Source organism: Poeciliopsis prolifica, unplaced genomic scaffold (genome assembly GCF_027474105.1).
Source record: "Poeciliopsis prolifica strain line A6 unplaced genomic scaffold, Auburn_PproV2 SCAFFOLD059, whole genome shotgun sequence".
In the NCBI taxonomy this organism is placed as follows: domain Eukaryota; kingdom Metazoa; phylum Chordata; class Actinopteri; order Cyprinodontiformes; family Poeciliidae; genus Poeciliopsis; species Poeciliopsis prolifica.
The window spans coordinates 1767565-1772372 of NW_026562434.1; the positions used below are offsets into that span (position 1 = coordinate 1767565).

The window sequence follows — 4808 nt, forward strand, 5'->3', positions numbered from 1 at the left end:
GAACCAGGAATCATTTCCACTCTGACCATCCAAGGAGGATCTGATGGAGCTTCAATCAGAACCAGATGGTCCGTTAGAGACACTGAAGCCCACTGCTCAATCAGATCCACTAAATATTTAGTTTAACTGTAGAAATGGTTGATAATCTGCCATGTTGGATGATGTTTGAACTTCAGAGGTGGAATCATAAAATAATTCATAGAAAATGTTTTATTTCAGAATGAATCTGTCTTTTGTCAGATTTTAGAGAAAGATGCAAATATCAACCTAGAAATAAAATTAATTTCTGTCTATTTGTTCTAGTGTTAATATTAATATCAGACTAAATAAATGAGTGTTTCATTTGGAAAAATTAGACTTAAACAAAACAGAATAAAACACAGTTAAATGTTTCTGGTCCAAATGTCATGTCAACATAATAGTTTATAAGAGTGAGTCCTGACTGAGGATTTATAAGATTCTTTCTGTATGGAGTCAATAACTGTCCAATGAATGATGGTTAAATTGATGTCAGGTAAACATCAGATCAGATTTAGAGATTCTGTTAACTAGTGGAGCTCTGGGTAGAGACTGTGGATCCAAACGGACCTGTTTGATTTTTATACAAAGGATCCAGTTGAACTTTTTTGTGTTCATTGTAACATGTTCATTATTGGTACATGTTTCCATGGAAACATAATACGCATTACATCTTTGACGTATGAAAAGAAAAATAACCTGAAATTCAGTCCAATGTTTTCATGACAACAGAACCCACAGAACTTATCATCACATGGCCACAATAACAGATATAAACAGAAGTTACAGCAGTTAGAAACATCTCACCTCTCTGATGGTGGAGATCCAGGAGATTTAAATTCAATGGAATGATCCATTGACCTGTCGCTCTTAAAGGAGACACAGCTGGGTTCTGGTTCTGGTTCTGATTTGAGTCTCTGATGGATCCTGACAGAAACATGATGATTAAAACTTAATCAGCAAAGAAAAGCAGCAGCAGCTTCATCACCACGTCTGTTCTGGCCTGATATAGTGAACGCTGTGTGAAAAGGGCTGTGGACAGTTAGAGATGGTGACCTCACCTCTGACCTTTGCTCTGGCTCTCATCTTCCCCACACAGAGTGGTTTTAGAGGGAGGGACTCCCTCCTCTCTGTCCTCACTCTGATCCATGTTGCTCAATCCACATCAGCTCACACACACTTTCTAGCTTCACCTGCAGAGGAAACACACATCATTCATCTGCACATCAACTCTGATCATCCTTTACATCATTAGTGCTGGAAAAAGATCAGCTGCTCCTCCTCTGATTGGCTCTTCTTCTCTGCTTCATATCACTGTCAGATGAATGCAGTCAGACAGCAGAGAGGCAGAGGAAGCTGCCATCAGCTGCTGCACTTCTACTATCAGTCCACTAGATGGAGACATGGAGCAACATTTACATTCACTGATTCAACCTGAACAAGTCTTATAGTTCACAATTAGTCATTTCTACAAGTGGATTATTCGCTCCATCAAAGATGAACAATTTAATCATCTGACTGAATCAAACCCTTTTAATAATATTTTATTTTGAAAGGAAGCAACAGGAAACTGTTGCTCACATTAATGGTGGAGACTAGAGTTCAGTACCAGGAAATAAAAACATGAATCAGTTTGGATTAGAAAACAGTGAAATATCAGCTGTTCATCATGTTGATTGATTCCAGTTTATCAATAATCTAATAATCCTGTAGATTAGCCTTCAAACAGCAGATATTAAAGTTTCAGCTGCAATCAGAAGTGAAACTTTTCTCCAAACATCTCAGATTAGAAACAAACAGGAAAAAGTTAAAGTGATGAAAAGTTCAAGAAATAAACAAATCAAACTTACAGTTTGTTCAAACGATCCAAAGAGTTAAAGAAGAAAATTTAAACAACAAACTGAGACCCAAGAAACAGACTGGAGCCACACCTGAACAGGTGAATCCAAACTGAAAGTAAATGTGAAGGATGTTGTATAACTGATGACGTCACAGCTCACCTGGTTTGTTAATTTTCTCCTTCAGAGCAACAGACCAGGAAGTAGAGCTGAGGTGAAATCAGAGGCAGGTTGGAATCTTCATGAGGAAGGAGAGAAGTGCTGATAAAAATGAGGGTGTACTTACTTTTAATGATCATGACTGTAGTGATGATTGATAGTAACAAAAAATAAAGTATTTTAGTTTATTTATCATGTCAGACAAAAAAATGTGAAAATGCATTTTTTAAACTAATATTTTCACCATGTCTTTCAGGCGTTCATGATAAACAAAATATTGCCATCAGCTGCTGCACTTCTACTATCAGTCCACTAGATGGAGACAAGGAGCAACATTTACATTCACTGATTCTACCTGAACAGGAAGTATTTTAGTTTGTTATTTAACTGTACAAGTGGATTATCTGCTCTATCTAATATTAACTAATTAATAATCTGACTGAATTAAACATATTTTAAAATAGCATTATTTTATTTTGAAAGGAAGCAACAGGACTTTCAGAGTTTGTTCCCAGGACATAAAACCAAGAATCAGTTTGTTCAGAGAAGAAAATAAAGAAAACCAGATGTTCAACAGAAAACTACAAACAGCAGAGATTTTAGTTGTTTAGCTGAAATCAGAAGTGAACATTTTGTCCAAACATCAGAGCAGAAACAAGCAGGAATATCCTGATGACAAAGTTCAAGTAGGAAAAACAAAACAAACTTACAGTTTGTTCAAATGATCCAAAGAGTTGATGAAGAAAATCTGAACAACAAGCTGAGACCCAACAGAACCACGGTAGATCCAGACTGGTGCCACAAATAAACAGGTTAGTTTAAACTGAAAGTATTATGAAGAGAAATGAGCCCAGACTGGTCAGACTGGTCTGACTGGTCTAACTGACTCGGAGTCAGAGGAAAGGCAACTTTATTTATATAGCACCTTTCAGCCAAAGACAATTCAAAGTGTTTCTATAAGAAAGTTTAAAACAAATAGAACAAGAAGATAGTAATAATTAATAATAAAATAAAAAGTCAAGCAGATTAAAAATTGAAAAAGTAAACATTACAATTTTAAATATAGTTAATGAATTAACTGTTAATTAAATGTTTAATAGACAACTTCAAATAAGAAAGTTTTTAACCTTGTTTTAAATAAACTCAAGGTAGGCGCAGTCTTACAATGAGCAGGAAGTTTATTCTAAAGTGTTGGAGCATAAAAACTATACGCTGCTTCACCAAGTTTATGTCTGACTCTTGGTTTAGTTAATAGGTTTGATTCTGGTAGTTATATATATGAGTGGTATATATGGTTGAAGAAGATCAGAAATGTAGTCTAGGTTTCTATCATGAAGTGTTTTGTAAATTATTAAGGATATTTTAAATTATATTATTTGAGCAACAGGCAGACAGTGCAGGGATCTCAGAACTGGGCTGATCTGCTGATCTTTTTTGTTTTAGTTAGGACTCTTGCAGCAGCATTTTGGAGAAGCTGGAGCTCTTCTTGCTTTTATTGATAATCCAGTAAATATGGCACTGCAGTAATCGAGTCTACTAAAAACAAAGGAACTAATTTCTCAGTCTTGTGGGGACATGAGTCGTCTAATTTTAGCAATATTTTTAAATGGTAGTATGATGATTTCATGATAGATTTGATGAGGTTATTAAAGTTCAGATCAGGATACATGATCACTCCCAGATTATTGGCTTGTCAGAGCATTTTAATCCGACAGATTGAAGGTGGGTGATTGTTTTTAATCGATGTTCTTTTGGTCCAAACACTAATATTTCAGTTTTATTTTGGTTTAGTTGGAGAAAGTTTTTGCTCATCCAGACATTAATCTGCTCAATACATGTAGTGAATATTTGAACCTGACTGTAATCTCCTGGTGAAAGACTAATGAATAGCTGTGTGTCATTGGCATAGTTGTGGTTTTCTATCTCATTATTTGATATGATTTGACTAATGGAAGCATATCGATATTGAAAAGAATTGGCCCCAGGATGGACCCTTGGGGAACTCCATAGGTAATTTCATTTACCTTGGATTTAAAGCGGAATATTGAAACACAAAAGGTTCTGTCAGACAGGTAAGATTTAAGCCAGCTGAGAAATACACCAGAAATGCCAACTCAATTTTCTCATCAAGATAATAAAATATCGTTATCGACTGTGTTGAATGCAGCACTAAAGTCAAGTAGAACTAATATTGACATTTTATTAGGGTCGGTGTTTAGATGGAGGTCATTGAATATTTTCAGTTTCAGTTGACAGAAGCCTGATTGATGAAACATCAAAACAGTTGTTCAGGGCTAGAAAAACATTTAGCTGTTTAGAAACTATTTTTTCTAATATTTTAGCTAAAAAAGGTAAGTTGATATTGGTCAGTAATCGCTTAGAATTGATGAGTCCAGAATCTGTTTTTTGAGAAAGTGGTTTAACTACCACAGTCTTTAAAGCTTGAGGGAAAACTCCAGAGGAAAGTGAATTATTAATTATTTGTAGAAGATCAGGAGCAAAAACATCTGAGACCTTTAAGAATAAACTCGTAGGTATGATGTCAAGTGAAACAGGTGGATGAACATATGATGTAAAGTGTAACTCAAATGTTTTTGAGTGACCAGGTTAAAGTGGGTCATAGGTAAGTCCTGTTGGTGGAAAACAGTTAATTGTTCCTAACAACAGATGCAGAGGAGTTTATGGTCTCCCTTATTTTCACCATTTTATTTACAAAATAGGTGGCAAGTTTGTCACAGACCTCAGAGGAGAAAAATTCATGATGAAAAGAAGAAGGTGGATTATCAATCTGTC

General features: G+C 35.4%; 1 long non-coding RNA gene across 1 annotated transcript; it reads right to left on the reverse strand.

Moving 5' to 3' along the window:
* Window positions 1–865: 865 nt before the first annotated feature.
* LOC129379641 (uncharacterized) lies at window positions 866–2806 on the reverse strand. The gene is made up of 3 exons (XR_008608213.1): window positions 2726–2806; window positions 1080–1211; window positions 866–945 (listed from the first exon to the last, which is right to left on the reverse strand). It is a non-coding gene; the product is annotated as an uncharacterized LOC129379641 (long non-coding RNA).
* Window positions 2807–4808: the final 2002 nt, after the last annotated feature.